Here is a 17,353-nt window from a genome sequence, read left to right on the forward strand (position 1 = left end):
ACATCCTCAGACTAGATGTCTCAGCTGGAGTTCTTGGAATACTGCGTCCCGCGAACACAGATTCCATGGGGATTTCTCGTTGCTCTGTAGAAGTCGCACAAGGGCGACTAAAATTGTCTGAATTAGGAATATCTTGGTCGAAGGGGTTGACCACGCGATTTTGCACTGTCGTATCCCTTGCAAGTTGCGCTCGCGCTTGTTGTGCCCTAGTCTGCATTTCGTGTTTCAAAAATCCCTACAAAGACTCTGACTTGGAGATAGGCAGAGGGGAGGATTCACAGAAAGCTAAGACTTTAAGTTCACTCTTGGTTCGCGAAACTAATTTCCTAACCAAGACCTACAGAGTGAACTGAGCTAATAAGTAAGGATCGCGAAGCCTAACTGGTGAACCGCACCCTAGGATGAGGGCCGTCCGCAGGAAATGTGGAAAAAAGGTTTCGAAGTCCTGGAAGGTCCCAACGGTAACGTTGAGTCGACAGCCCAGATGCTTGTCTAATGATGGCTTGACTCCCCCGAGTTTAATCTCTAAACACCTCGATCGTTTAACACCGCTAGGTGATCGGGTGGAATGAGACCGGGCAACTTTAGTGGAGACCTACTCTTCCTTCGTAGGATTTTGGACAGCTTCCCCTGGCGTGCCGTAAGGAACCGCAACTCTGAAACGAAAAAAAATTCCGCCAGCAATCCGCCCTGACCTGAGTCCACTTGACTCCGGGAAGCCGCTACTCCTAGTCTGCTCCAGCCAAGTCCAACACTGCGACTGTACACGAAGGAAACCTCTGAAACGACTTCTAGAAAAATCCTCCTGCAAATCCCTATCCGAAAATTATCTCTATTGAGTCCTAAGAAGGACTAGAGATCGAATTCTTTTGATGTCTCTATCAAATCGGTAAAATCCTTCAAGAAAATCCTCGACGTCCAATTGACTTTCCTGGTACTCCCGAACTAAGTCCAATTGACTTTCTGGTCCAATACTCAAGTGTCTCTATTCAGTTCTGAAAAGAATCATAGACTGCGAATTCATTTATTTGAAAACCTCCTGAAAACCGGAAAAGTATTTCTCTATTTGGATCTGAAAAGATCCAGAGAAATTATACGAATTCTATTTGATCCTGTCACCTGAAAATCGGAAAAAATATTATCGAATTCCCTTAGTTCTAAAAAGAACTAGAAAAACCAACGAATTCTCTTAGTTCTAAAAAGAACTACAAAATCTCGATGAATCCTTTGAAATATCCACGAAGAATATCCAACAATCCAATCGTAGTAATCGCTTTCAAATGCTAGCCAAGGAATATCTCAATCGCCAGTAAAATCTCGTAAAGTAGAAGTCTTTCCAAATATCGATATTACGTATTCTCAATCTGAAAAGTATCTGAACGAAGAATGTAAAACTCTGCATATTTATATGTTTGTGGACGAGCTCCAATCGGCCAATCATATCTCTCAAAAAATCACATCCACTTCGATCGACTAAAAAATCAATAATCACGCCATGCCCACCAGCCAATCAAAACCCGGGCCGGTTACCTGATTTTGCCCGGGAGCGAAACCGTTGCGAACAAACAACTGCCTAACGGAAAGTTTAACGGAAATTTGCGATTTTCCAACTTTTTCCCCGAAAAAATTCAACTTCATATTCGAATAGTATTCAACAATCCGAAACGAAATTACTGATGAAATTTTCTCGATATCTCTATTCCTTCTGGCTGTAAAATGCATTTGAAAGTACAAAGTGCGAGATTTGGTCGAAGCTACCGAAAATCGATTCCTCCGATACTTCTAATTCCAAATCCGACAAAAATCTAAATAAAATCTGAACCAGTCACGCTACAGAAATCGTTCTGGTATCAAACGAAAGTTAATTAAAAGTTCTGTCGATGTCTCTTAGAAGAAAACATGATTTCCCTATCTAGCTGAGTGAAAACGGCATTTTCCTGAAACTGACCGTTTTCGCCTAATATAAAATAAACGAATGCCATTCATCTTGCAAAAGATTTCCTGACACTCAGGAGATGATATTTCAATGCTAAGTAACCGTACTGAGCTGAAAATATCATAAAAACATAATTTTCATTTTCCAAGTTTTCCCCAGAGTGTGCGGAGTTTGCACTGAGGCTCGGGAAACAAAGCAAATAGTTTTGTTTCACGACAACTTAGAATTATTTTTCTACTGATTTCATTCGCGTTTAAACAGTTTAATATTGGTTTTATTTTTCCGATTTTTGTTGTAATGTCTTAAAGTTATTATTCTTTTACTAATAAGACAGTTTTTCTATCTTTTCATATTTCGATTCCTTGGGTATTGACGACATGCGGGTGCATTTGTTGCTGAAATGCTTGTTGTTTAGTGTGTGAATAATGAGAATTAGTAGATGTGGAAGGTCTGCTGCCAAACTGCTGGTGCATTTGTTGCTGGACTGGAAGGTGGGCTAATCTTTCACGATTAATAAGATCCTGAATTTGTCCTTGCAAAATAATAACACTTCTCAGAGGAAGTTCTCGTAGTTGTCCTGAAATATGTTTTGCAAAGGCATCATATTGATCATCGGGTTTATTTTCACTTTTGTTGACTATTTCTTTCAGGGACTCTATTGCTTTATCAACGCCAGAACCAGATGTAAGATTTCTAAAACTCTTATTGCGTTTTGGAGCTTGGGATGTGATTGATGGTTCACTACGTTTCAAAGACTGAGGTGTAGATGGTGTTGGTGACTTTGGTGGGATGGTTTCTTCGGCGTCAGTTCCGGCAGTTTCGTGGTCCTGGAATAGAAAAATGTGCTTGTGAATGAATATATAGAAAAACCAGAAATTCCAGTTCTATTATATGTGGAATCATCCTTAAAATTATAAGAATGTAATTTCTGGACACCCTGTACATTTAAATGTTTTTATTGAAAACTGTACTGAAATAATGGTAGTGATTTTGTATTGTTTTTTACAGGTACCTTCAACAGAAAAAGAATGGAAAGTTATTGAGTCAGGGTTTTCTACACAGTGAATGATGATGCAGTATGGTTTGATGCAAAATGTGGTTGGACATCAAAGTGAATGGCAAAACTATATTATTGAAGTTTTATTGATAAAAACATTCAAAAATACCGAAAGAGTTGAAATTTGCTCGTTTTTCTTTCTAAACGGGAATAGAGAACCGATGCTTTTATATAAGTTTTTAGTCAGGGTCAAAGGGATTCCACATATGTATAAGTATTGTAAAACAATAAGAAATCTGTACAGTTATTGGTTAGATGCAGAAAATGGTTTCGCCAGGAGTAAGAATCATTTCAGTAGATGCAATTTACATCACATTTATGAAGATCTAGATGGGGATCCAAGAAAAACATAAATAGAATTTTTATATACATTTGCCGATAAATAAGACATAACTATAATATATATTATTCATTTCAGTCATTTAAATTATTTATCTAGTTCTAGTTGGAGTGTCAGCAGCAACAATACTTTGCACCAATTGCAATGAAAAGTGAAAATTGAATTGAGATACTCTACTACACAGATGCAACAAAAAAAAAACGGAAAATCGACGAAAACGATTATCAAGTTCCGGAAAATATCGTTTGAATATATATTCTCCTAGATAAGTGGTGAAATGTTTTTTCTTGCAACCAAATCTTGGGATGTTATTTCGGACTTCCACATTCTCTCAACGGATTGTGTATTGGCACCTATATATATATATATATATATATATATATATATATATATATATATATATATATATATATATATATATATATATATATATATATATATATTGAATTGTTATACAATATATCCTGGTATAATAGTGATTTGTGATTTATTTTGAAGTGAATTGTTTTAATTAATTTTTTATATTAATAAATGGGTTCTGAATTTACTTGTTATATTTTTTATTATTATTATATGTTTACTAAAATTTTGATAACCTGTACTTTAGGTGATACCCTATCCTAAAGGAAACTTCCTACCTTGTCTAGCTCAGCTCAGTCGGATTTAAACAGCATGCAGCGCCCTCTCTCTCCACAGGTAGAGTTCTTGGACAGGTCTTTGATGTTTATCAAAATTTATTGTGCCAAATGAAATTTCAAAATGCTAAATAAATATAATGTAAAATTTGAAAAAAAAACAGCATTGATATTAATCACCTTATCGCTACCTAGAATCTGCGAAACTTAACTTAATCTAAAATGAGTACAGATTACCACTCTATGGTAATGTTTGTTCTATGATTTCTTACCTTTATCATAGATTGACAGTTTTCTGTTTGTGAATAAACAGTGAATGACTGGAAAGTGACAAATATTGATTTATCGACAAAAACAATTTTCACAATGTTATGATTTGTAAATTAATGTTCGAAATGGTGAAATAATGTTTATTGAGTTTGTGATCACTGAATGATGAAAAAGTCTCTCCTGCCTCCTTATATCAGCAACATGTTTTGGAATGGTATATAGGTTTTATTTTACCTTAATATGATCTAGAAGCTGTGACTGGTCTAGTTGGAATTTCTAAAACTGGATATCCTGGTAAGTTTCAATTAGCTGCTTGTTCTCACTGGAAAAATTGACATTTATTTAAATTAATCTTAAGTCCTGCTTCGTCTAAAAATTGTAAAATTTTATTTAAGTGTTCTTTATGTGTTATTTTAACTTTTGAATATATTAGTATATCATCTATGTAATGTAGTGCAAAGTCTTCATATTTATCCAATATTTTATGTAAAGCTCTTTCTAATGCTGGGCAAGCAGATTGTAGACCATACGGAACAACACAAAATCTATAAACTACACCTTCTATGCAAAAACCTGTATAGTTTCTTGAATTTTCATGTAAAGGAATTAACCAAAAACTGTGTTTTAAATAAATTTTTGTAAAACATGTGGTATTAGTTATTTTTCCAAATATTGTTTCAATATTTAGTGGAGATTCATATTGAGGAATTGTAATTTTATTTAATTCTCTTGCATCGAGACATAATCTTAATTCTCCATTTTTTTTACAACTACTACTATTGGATTGATATAATTACTGGTACTTCTTTCAATTATCCCATTATTCAACATTTCACTTGCTGTCGATATTTATATGGAATTGGATAGTTTTTTGATTTGAATTTATCCACATTGTTAACCTCAATACTATGTATGTACTCTCTTGCAACTCTCGATTCATTCATTATTGATTTATTATATTTTCTTAATAATTCTTCTACATATTCTTCATATTCAATATCACATATATATTTCATATTATTATCCTCAATATCACATTCATCACTTTCATGCATCCTTCCCATATATAGTATTTTCTTGTTAAACTCATCCTGATCTTTATTCACAAATTCTATCCATTTCCCATCTAATTCAATATTTAATTTCTCATAATCAATTTTAGCTTTTAATTTTTCAAGTTGATCTGTACCAATAATTATGTCAAATTCCATCTGTTTGACAATTAATAGTTGTAAGTTTATGTTCTCATTCTGAATATCCACTTTTATATCAATGGATTGATTTGTTTCTGTTAATTCCTTCCCATTTACTCCCACTAATGTGGTTTTTGGCATTCTTAAAATTTTATTTTGTAATTCTATATTTTCTAGTAAATTTTCTTTAATCAAAGATGCTTCTGAACCTGTATCTATTAGTATATCAATTTCTTTATTCCCAATTTTCCCTTTTAAAATTATTAGTCCTAACATTTGTTCCTCATTAAAATTATCCAGTTTTATGAATTCTATAGGGTGTTCGTAGTTGTGTGTTGCTTGCTCATTCCTTGGTCTTATACTAAATTTTGTTCGTTTGGATTAAAATTTGGTCTTTCTTGGCTCTGCTCATTATTGCTTGCTCTTTCCTCACTGTTAGACCTTCTTTGATAATTTACCCTTCTTTCTCTTTCATTTCCCGGTAAAGAATTTCTTCTAAAGTGTCCTCTTTCATTTTGATTATAATGTCTATCTCTATTATTATTTCCTTGATTATTGTAGTTTCTATTGTTATTAGCCCATCTATTTTCCCTATTATTATTATTATTGTATTCATAATTTCTATTATTATTATTTCTTTGAGGGTAGTTATTATAATTTCTGTTATTAAAGTTTGCATTATTATTTATTGGTCTATTATTTTGTTGTGGGAATCTTCTTTGAGAATTATTATTATTATATCTGTTATTATTAGTTCTATTATTAAAATTTTGGTTATTATTGTTCTGATTATTATATCGATTTGTATTGTTATTCCTATATGCCAATGTTCTTTCTAGTCTGAGCAAATATTCACAAAGCCTATCCATAGTTTTAATTTCATACATATTAATTATTTCAAATATATCTTGCCTGAAATGTCTGCTTATATTTCCTACTATTTCTTCTTCTCTCATGCTTGGTTTTGAATATTGTGCACTGGCATATAATTGAATGGCATAATTATTGAAATTTAGACTTCTATTTTCATTTCCAAATTGTAATTTATCCTTAATTTTAAGTTGAGCATTTTCCCCCCAATATTGTTTTAAGAACAAATTTTCAAAATCTTGCACTGTGTTAATATTATTTTCTTGGCTGTTGAACCAAATAGATGGTTGATTTACTAAATATTGTCTTATTACGTCCTTTATTTCATCTGTATTCATTAGATTAGATATTTTATTTTTTATTATCTTTACAAAAGTTATTGGGTGTAATTTTTGTATGTTTCCATCAAATTTATTATTTTCCTGAACACTTGAACATGTATTAATGTATCTTGTCTCTATTCTTGCCTTTTGATTATTTTCTTCTATTTTTTTAATTTTATTTTCTATAGTAATAATTTTATTTTTATTTTGTTCATTATTTTCCATAATTATTTCATTTGAATATATTTTATGGCTTTCTATTTTTTCATTTACCTTATTGATTTTTCCCATCATTTCCTGATTATTTGTGTTTAATTCTTTCCTAACTTCTTGTATTTTTTTTCTGTTGTTGAAAATTGAATTGTTCATATCTATAATGTCTTGTTTCGTATTATTGTAAAACTCCATATTTTGTTGCTCTATTTTCTTCTCAAATTCCTTATATAAATTCACCATTTCCTGTTTGTTAGAATCTAGTTTCATCTGTACCTTCTCTTTCAGCCTGTCAATACTCTGTTTCATTTCATCTTTCACACTATCTATGTTCTGTTTCATATCATCTTTTACTCCATCAATGTTCTGTTTCATATCATCTTTCACTCCATCAATGTTCTGTTTCATTTCATCTTTCATACTAACCATAAATTGCATTAACATCTTCATTTTGTTATCCAAATTCATTTCTTCTTGCATACTACTTTCACCTTGGTCTCCACTCTGTCTCACTTCTTCTTCTTCACTCACTCCTGTTTTCTTTCCGTCTCTCAAATCCATTCTCTCTCATTTACAAAACTTTTCCTCTCACTCTGTTTTCGGCCTTTCCAAATGTGCCCTACGTTGTTGGCGACAATTATTATACAATATATCCTGGTATAATAGTGATTTGTGATTTATTTTGAAGTGAATTGTTTTAATTAATTTTTTATATTAATAAATGGGTTCTGAATTTACTTGTTATATTTTTTATTATTATATGTTTACTAAAATTTTGACAACCTGTACTTTAGGTGATACCCTATCCTAAAGGAAACTTCCTACCTTGTCTAGCTCAGCTCAGTCGGATTTAAACAGCATGCAGCGCACTCTCTCTCCACAGGTAGAGTTCTTGGAAAGGTCTTTGATGTTTATCAAAATTTATTGTGCCAAATAAAATTTCAAAATGCTAAATAAATATAATGTAAAACTGAAAAAAAAAACAGCATTGATATTAATCACCTTATCACTACCTAGAATCTGCGAAACATAACTTAATCTAAAATGAGTACAGATTACCACTCTATGGTAATGTTTGTTCTATGATTTCTAACCTTTATCATAGAATGACAGTTTTCTGTTTGTGAATAAACAGTGAATGACTGGAAAGTGACAAATATTGATTTATCGACAAAAACAATTTTCACAATGTTATGATTTGTAAATTAATGTTCGAAATGGTGAAATAATGTTTATTGAGTTTGTGATCACTGAATGATGAAAAAGTCTCTCCTGCCTCCTTATATCAGCAACATGTTTTGGAATGGTATATAGGTTTTATTTTACCTTAATATGATCTAGAAGCTGTGACTGGTCTAGTTGGAATTTCTAAAACTGGATATCCTGGTAAGTTTCAATTAGCTGCTTGTTCACACTAATTATCATTACTGGATTTTTATTTATTTTTAAATATTTTCACCTACTATTTTCAAATTAAATTCAATTTTCAAAAACTTAGCAAAATTTCAACGTGCTTCCACTTCCAGTGTTCTTCATCGACTCTCTTCGCTTCCCCAAAAAATAAACTCCTCATTTCCTTGGCAACCAATTGTCGAAAATTCTAGATCATGTCAACTTGTTATAATTTGTAACTTTTTGGCACTTTATACAAACTAACCTTAGTTTATTCACCATTTGGATAAACATACTTAATCTAATATCTAATATTAACAATTTTGATTGTCTTATGACAGTTCACATTTTCAATTTTACAATATTTATTTTTGAAATCAGGAATTTGCACATTTTATGAACTCTTTCCATTAACAATAACTTAGTAGGCTTGACAACATTTTTACTACATGGTTTTATCATATACTGAGTGTTGTTACACTTTGATGTACTTACTACATATTGATTTAGATAATTTTGAATGAACTTGTAATGTTATTTTGTTTGCTGATATTGATCTAAATGGTTTATTAATTTGTTTTTGTGTTTCAGGCAATATATATGAAGGGTGATTGATCATTTTTAATCATGGATTGTGACATTTGAGCTTCAGTGGAAACAAACTGATTGAGGAAAGATTATTTGTTGTTAATATATGTGCGTAACCATTATACTGAAAACAAACGATAAGAAATTTCTACTTAAGGTAAGGTATCTAATCTGTACTTAAAATGAACAACTTATGAGCTAAGTAGGTTTTGTCAAAATTCCAATGAACAGTACTTATATCATAACAATATATATATATATATATATATATATATATATATATATATATATATATATATATATATATATATATATATTCGATAAAATAGATTAACAGGGTCTCTCAGTCAAAAAATCAGAAATCAAACTCTACTTTACCTAGCCAAGCTTTCGCTTCTAATGGGAAGCTTCTATAATTTAATGAGTTGTGAATATTTTCACCATTGAATAACATCACAAATCATACTTACAGTAAAAATGAGCGAAAAACAATAAATTGAACATATACATTAACGAGAAAGTTATACATCTATTGGATTTTTTGTGGGTTTGACAAATGTCATACCTTCACATAAATATCATTTTCCAATGGGTATGATGATTTCATAATTTTTGACTCATGTTTTTGATGTAGTTTCAGTGAGTTACTGTATATACTTTAGAGTCAAAAATTATGAAATCATCATACTCATTGGAAAATGACATTTATGTGAAGGTATGACATTTGTCAAACCCAGAAAAAATCCTATACATGTATAACTTTCTCGTCAATTTATATGTTCAATTTATTGTTTTTCGCTCATTTTTACTGTAAGTATGATTTGTAATGTTATTCAATAGAGAGTTATCGCCACTCCTCTGAAAAATACGGTAACGTTATTTTGACATCCAATACGGTATTACGGTATGATGAAAAAAAGAGAGTTATCGCAATATGCGATAACTTTGGGAATACGTAAAAATGATGACTGACTTATGGCATATGTCATGTCACAATCATAACATAACCCCCATTAGTTTATTTTAACCTGGACGTTTTAACTTCATGCAATAAAACCAAAGTTAATATCAAATTTTGGTAGATCATGGAAGGTTTGATTTGAACGAATTAGTTCCTGCTGAAGTAAAAAATAACTTCCGTTTCGACAAAGACAATATAATTCGTTTAGCAAGAGCTCTTGGCCTACCTAATGAAATAGTTACCCAACAAAGGCATCGTATTTCTGGTGAGTAAAAAAACTATCTTATTTATTTGAATAAACTTATGCTCTTATATTTCATTAGAGTTGGTGATATTTCCAATGATCTTGTTAATTTCAGGGCTACATGGACTTTGTATTTTGTTGCGAAGATTAGCATATCCTAATCGGTTATGTGATTTGGAGCCATTGTTTGGATAATCTGCACAATCATTATCGCAGATTGCAAATAAAGTAGCAGATATAATATACCAAAATCATGGCCATTTAATTGAAAATTTACAGAATTTACCGTGGTTGAATCTAGACAAGTTGAGGTACTCACATGTAAGTTTTCTAGAAAATTCTTGGCATTTGTAAAATTCTTGTAAAGCTTATTAATTCTGAATGTTGCTTAAAATAGCATTTTTAACAAATATCTCTCATTTTAGGTAGTATTTGCCAAAGATGCTTCCTTAAATAACTGCTGGGGATTTATTGATGGCACAACACGAGTCATTTGCAGACTTACAGAAGAACAAGAAAATTATTATTCTGGACACAAACGGTATCATTGTGTAAAATAATATCAATCTTTGTTGAGTCCTGATGGATTGATATTGAGCCTGAAAGGTGCATATCCAGGTCGAAGACATGATGCAGGTATTTTTCGTATCTTCCATTTGTACGATGAATTGGACATAGTTGCAAGATTTCCAAATGAAGAAAATTTTGTTTTATATAGTGATCTAGCATATGGTATAAGAGATCTATTGATATGTCCTTACGGAAACCAGCACTTAACTCCACAATAACAGGAGTTTAATAGAAGCATGAGTGCAGTTAGACAAGCTGTAGAATGGGGTTTTCAGAAAGTTACTGCAGAATTTGCTTTCTTAGATTCCAAGAAAAATCAGAAACTTCTTGTTCAAGACATAGAACAACTTTTATAAAGTGGCTGTACTGTTAACAAATTGCCATACTTCCCTATATGGCAGTCAGACGAGTCAATATTTTAATGTGGTACCTCCAAATTTAGAAGAATACTTGGGAGATTAACAGCGTAACTACCAGACTAGTGTATATGTAAAATATAAACAGTGAACACTAAATGTTGGGCATTTTTATTTACAATAACCTACTTTAAAAAGGATTATTTAAGCTAACTTAAAAATAAAAACCTGTACAACTAAAATCTATATTTAAATAAACCTACACTACACTAACTTAGAGGTATTACTCAATGTTACAAACTGCTGCAATAGTTGCGTTTGCACTTCAATCATTTCAATTAATTGTTTTCTTTCCTCTTTGTCTTGTAGAAACTTTTCTTGTTTTATTTTCCTGTTTTCTGCTTTTTCCAATTTTTCTGCTTCAAACTTCTCTCTTTCTAGTATGTGTTTTTTTCTTCTAAATCTAATTGCCTTTCTTTTAACGCCAGTTCCTTCTTTCTAACGGCAATTTCCCAATACTGTTTTTTTTCCAATAATCCAACGCGTTTTTTTCATGGGTGGATTACATTTTCCACCCTAAAAGAGAGCTTCTGACTGAGAACCGCATGGTTCTGGGTTGGAACCCCAGTCAAGGTAAGAATTTTTTCTAGTTATTAAATTGATTTAGAGAGCCACAGAGGGTTTTCTGCCCGACCATTCACTGTTGGGTTCTAATTAACAGTGCTGTTCCTAAAGTGCTACATGGAAACAGTAACAAAGTCTACCCAAAACACGAGGCAAATTGCCATAGATGCCGCAGCCATTGACATGAAAAAAAGTAATGAATACCAAGTAATTACAATTCAAATATACAAACAACATTAAATACATTAATGAAGCACACAAAATGATGAAATTCATAAAACCGTTTTCAACTAGCCCCAATTGTACTAAGTATTTACACAAAATAATTATTTGAATATTACTTACTCAAAATCTTTCGTTTCACGTTTGGGGTATGTGTGGTCACTGAATCACGTTCTTCAATCAGACATTGTTAATCCACATCTGCTGTAATTTGTTCAGCATTTGATATGAATGAAAATATATTTCAAATTTGACAAAATGTAATGTAACAAAATATATTTTCACCATGCAACTCCCGTTTTAGATAAAAAAAGTAAAAATATACCTACCATAATCATGATCTGAATTAACTATTTTATTTTCTTTATTTATAATGTGGGACTTCATTGCTAAATATCTGGCTTCTTTTCCTTTTTTTGCCAATATGGCCAATAATTGTTTTTCATTTTTTTTCTTCGACGTAACCATTTCATTTTTGGCAATATCGCTTACTTCCTGTAGAAGTTGATCCAATTCCGAATAAACTTCTTCCATCCCAGATCTAAAAATACAATTTTTATTAGGTAATAACAGTAATGAAGTAATTGCATGATACTTACTTGGATCTGTTAATTTTATCCTTTTTTACATATTGTAATATGAGCATATTCAAGTGTTCCTTTAGTGCTCGTATTGTAAAATTTTTTGTGGTCAAGATATTAACATCATTTTGGATTGTTTCCCATCTTACAGCATCCTCATAGGGATTCTGACTTAATACTTCTCCAGCTAATATATCATTTTCATATGTAAATCTTAACCGACTTTTGTTTTGTGCCATCTTATTACACTCAGTATAAAATATCCGGAATACCAGAGAGAAAGTCACCGTATACAGTTTATTCTTGAAATTTTCTATTTCTTTTTCTTTCCGATTCGGTACAAATGACATGCGGAAATATCCGAAGAGTCACGATCATAATACGGTAACCTTACGGTATTCTTTCAAAATACCGTAATATGGTATTTGCCTTCAACGCTATTTCTAAAATACAGCAACCTGCGCAAGCGTAGATGTCAAAATAACGTTACCGTATTTTTCAGAGGAGTGGCGATAACTCTCTAATGGCGAAAATATTCACAACTCATTAAATTATAGGCCCTAAAGAAGCTTCCCGTTAGAAGCGAAAGCTTGGCTAAGGAAAGCAGAGTTTGATTTCTGATTTTTTGACTGAGACACTCTGTTAATCTATTTTACCGTACATTTCTCTAGCCGCGTAGAGGAGCCAATGTCAAAAAATGTGCCGGAGTTGAAGCCTCTGGAGTAGTTGGATCCGCTGATAACTGGCACAAAGTCCGTGAATTTAAAAGTGCTTCAATTTCCGTCAACAATGTTGAAAATTATTCGTAGGTTAGTAATTGGTCTCCGATGACCCGGTGTATGTGATTTTTGACGGCCTTGACATTACTTTCCCATAAACCTCCTTGTTCAGGTGCGAAAGGGCTATTGAAATGCCACTCAATTCCGTGAACACCGAGTACCGTTTCAAACGTACTAATATATTCTGGAGAATTAACAAAGTTATTCCCTGTAAAAAATGATCGGTGGACAAAGAGCTAACCAGCTCCAAATGTATTGCCTTGACAGACATACAAATGAACAGACTCACATAACCCTTATATATTAAAGCATTTTTCCGCTTACTGAAAGAAATTTTAACCGGCCCAAAATAGTCCACCCCAGTGGACAAGAAGCCAAAGCTTTCACTTTGGCTTCTTGTACCCGTACTGACGGTAAACTAGCCATCAATGCAGTGGCGTGCCCAGGATTTTGCCTTGGGGGGATCAGGCAGAAAGCCAGGGCCTTTCCGTGGGGTCTGGGGAATATCCCGCAGTTAGGTGGGGGATACGTGTTCAATATTGCTGATTCAGGCTATCTAAAAGTACTGGCCGTAACTTCACAAAAGTCAGTTTACTCCAACACTTTTTAATTGTGAGTAACGGAAATACCTTTAATATACTGTTTTCACTGTTTGTTGTTTATCATGAAAACGTTTTTAGAATAGTAGGGCAAAATAAAACAAATTTTTTATTTTTTAGGGACAATAAACAAATATGTTTTGTACTTTCAACTTCAGAATAAACATCAGTACATTGGTATATGAAGTAAAAAATCGTATCTTACAGCTTAAAGTTTAGCTTTCTTGGTTTTTTAGAGAGTTCGTTTAACACTTTCTCACAACTTACACTAACGTCCTTGTGAATATACAGCAAAGCTAGACCATTTAGTCTTGCTTCTTTGCTAAAGTTTCTCAGATAGTCCTTTAAGTAGCGGAGTGTAGAAAAAGACCGTTCTGCAGTGCACGAAGTGACCGGCAATGTTGCTAGAATCTGTAAGAGCTTGAAGACAGCCGGAAATGTATACCTGTTACACGACTGCAATGCTTCATCAAGATATCTTTTTTTGTAGATGCTTGGTCGGCTTTGACTGTTTATGGGTCTCTTCTCGAAGTTGGTTGACTGCAACTAATCTCTGGTCCATATTTTAATTTCGGCATACAGTTCAGCTGGTCCTTGGATGTACGACAATAAATCACTTTGGTACATCTTGAAAAGTATTTCACATGACACTTGAGTAGTTTTATTTTCCATTTTTGAGTTTGTCAAAACATCAAAAGATGTTAGAACATCCTTGTGGGAGATAAAGCGCTCAGTATGCTGGCTGATGAAGTGGTCAACAAAGGGAATAAACAGGGACCTGCGATAGTAAGATTCAGGACCATCATTTTCTACATTTTCTCTGCACGTCTGCCGTGATGTTGTACGAGGGATGTCTATAGAGATACCCTCTCTCTTGCATATATCTTGAGCATCTTCAAAAATTACAGAAAATTCTTCATCAGCCTTTTCCCTTACTTCCTTCAGTACATTTACTGTTGATTTTGCATAGTTTAAAGCACTTGTAAGATCAATTTCTTCCGTCTCCAAATACTTTGTTAATGGAAGACTGAAAGTAAATATCTTCTTAATTACAAACACTGATAAAATAAAGTCAGCCTTAGTCAAGGCGCAATGCAGTATATTGGCGTTTGAACTACTTTCTCGATCATCCCATGTTGATGTGTCTTCTAAGCTCCTCAGTATTGCTTCATAATTTTCAGCAGAAACCATTATTGCTTCGTGCCGCTGGATCCATCGGGTAGGACTACATTGCATCAGTTTATTGGAGTTTTTCTCCAAGAATTTCTTCAAAACTGCTTGCCTTTTTGGAGTATGTAGAAAATCATAAGTTTTACTTACTGTACCCATACAGTAGGTAGTAGGAATATACGATCGAACGGAGGGTAACCCATAAAATTTTCCCAAACGGAAACCAACCTTATAATTTCGCTATAAAGTTCAAATTCGATTACAGAAATTTGACATATTTGTATAGCTTAACGTGCTGGCGACTATACATCGTACCAAAGCCATAAATTTATAAACACGATTTGAATAGTACGGTTGGCAATGCTCGTACGAGCGAGTTAAAAAATTCGAATACGAGACTCGAGTAGTCAGTTGGACTCGCATAAATAGAATCGAGTTAGCGAGTACGAATCGATGCTTCCTAACTCGAGTACCGGAATCGAGTCCAGCGTACTCGAATTAAAATAAATTTGTATTTGAGTAGGAGAGTTCTAAAGCAGGAATCGAGTCTGACTCGAGTAAACCGTACTCGGCACATCGCTAACTTTTTCCCTACATTTTTCCAGCTATCAAATTCAAACAATCGAAATGCAAGAAATTTTTGCAACTCTTGCCAAAATCACCATGAATTAAGCTCTCATTTGAAAAAATATATTGTGTTATTTCAAGATAAGGTAATCAGAAACTGTTTTTTTCATTTCTATACCCGCGTAAGCCTCAAAGCACGTATCTAGTTGGTTACTGAGCAATGAAATTACTATAAAGAACTAGTTTGGCATACTAATTTACTGAGCTTCCTCTTCCTCTTGAAAGTGTCGAGGTGTGAAAATAGCGGTTTGGTGTTGTGAAAAAACTTCAGTAATGTAGTGAAATGTTTGAATGTGATTGTTTTCATTCTATGAGCAACTCAAATAACATTTTTATACTCCAAAATTTTCGAACGATTCTGCTGCATTGCGAATGGGTTCAATATACTCCTATTTTTGTAATCTTATGGTTGGTATTTGTGCTCAGGGTTGGTTCTGGTAATCAGGTACTCAACAGGTACTCTAGTGGCACAGAAGGGGGTTGTACAAGCATATATAGGATATTTCTGGATCATGGACCCAGTTGTAAAAGTGTTTTGATTGTGTTTAACTGATACCATCAGTGTTCTTAATACTACTTCTATATTCCTACGATTCGTTAGGTAGAATCATGGCAGAAGTTATCATCAAGGTGATCAAGTTTCCTTAGTGTGCTCATATAAGGAGAACAACAGCCTCATCATGGATTGTGGAATTTTGATTTGTCTTCCGCCAGTGCAGTAACTGGACTTACATAAAATGTATATATTTGCATGAAAAATTTTTCGACTATGATAAAAATAAAGTATTTCAAAGAAAGAAAAAGTGTGGCTCGAACTTTATGTTGTTAATGAATCAGAAACGTATATTTTTTTGCTTTTAACACATGCTAACAACTTTAATTTTTTGTATTTTTCAAATATTTCAAAGCTCACGTATTCAAAAATCACTTCATTGTGAGATATTCACCTTACAGATTCTCAAACCGGAACACGTGTTTCGCCATACAGTGGCTTCTTAGGGCGTGTGTAAATTCTTCACAGTATTTGAATTAAAAAAAATTCAAAACACAGTGTCAAAGTTATGTTGTGGGTATTGAACAGTTATTTATTCGGATTAGAAATGGTCCACAGTTTCCGCTGTCAGTTGTTGTTGACAGTTAATCTGTGGATTATCAGAAAGCTTCCGTGAGACTTTGTTTATAATGTCCGACTACAGTCTTCGTGGGATCGTCCCATTGCATAAACAATTACTCATACACTTATCTAATGCATCAAGTACTGGTTGAGAGAAACTTTGGCTTTCTACTTCTTCATATTCATTAAAGAAAATATAAATCTCATCGATAAGCTATGAAGTTTTAAAATAATTGGATGCGTTCTCAAAATACGAAAAGAAGTTTAAAGATTGGTCAAGTTTAAAAATGGTTAGATAAGTGCATTATCAATAGAAAAAACAACTGTAAATTGTTATTGATTTTTTATATCGACAAATAAAATTAATCGAATATTTTTTTTCTTATTTTATTCTAATGTTTGAAAAGATCGTATAATTTAGGCACGATTAGGAATATACGATCGAACGGTGGGTAACCCATCAAATTTTCTCAAACGGAAACCAACCTTATAATTTCGCTATAAAGTTCAAAATCGATTACAGAAATTTGACATATTTGTATAGCTTAACGTGCTGGCGACTATACATCGTACCAAAGCCAAAAATGTATAAACACGATTTGAATAGTACGGTTGGCAATGCTCGTACGAGCGAGTTAAAAAATTCGAATACGAGACTCGAGTAATCAGTTGGACTCGCATAAATAGAA

General features: G+C 32.9%; 1 long non-coding RNA gene across 1 annotated transcript; it reads left to right on the plus strand.

The window, feature by feature from the left end:
• The first annotated feature begins 8,084 nt into the window (after positions 1–8,084).
• On the plus strand, positions 8,085–15,133 carry LOC141484211 (uncharacterized). The gene is made up of 5 exons (XR_012466527.1): positions 8,085–8,223; positions 8,821–8,974; positions 9,900–10,043; positions 10,138–10,343; positions 10,448–15,133. It is a non-coding gene; the product is annotated as an uncharacterized lncRNA (long non-coding RNA).
• The last annotated feature ends 2,220 nt before the right edge of the window (positions 15,134–17,353 follow it).

This window comes from Leptinotarsa decemlineata, unplaced genomic scaffold (assembly GCF_025532065.1).
Source record: "Leptinotarsa decemlineata unplaced genomic scaffold, Ldec_3_MD MMD2_tig00005002_RagTag_RagTag, whole genome shotgun sequence".
Classification (NCBI taxonomy): Eukaryota; Metazoa; Arthropoda; class Insecta; order Coleoptera; family Chrysomelidae; genus Leptinotarsa; species Leptinotarsa decemlineata.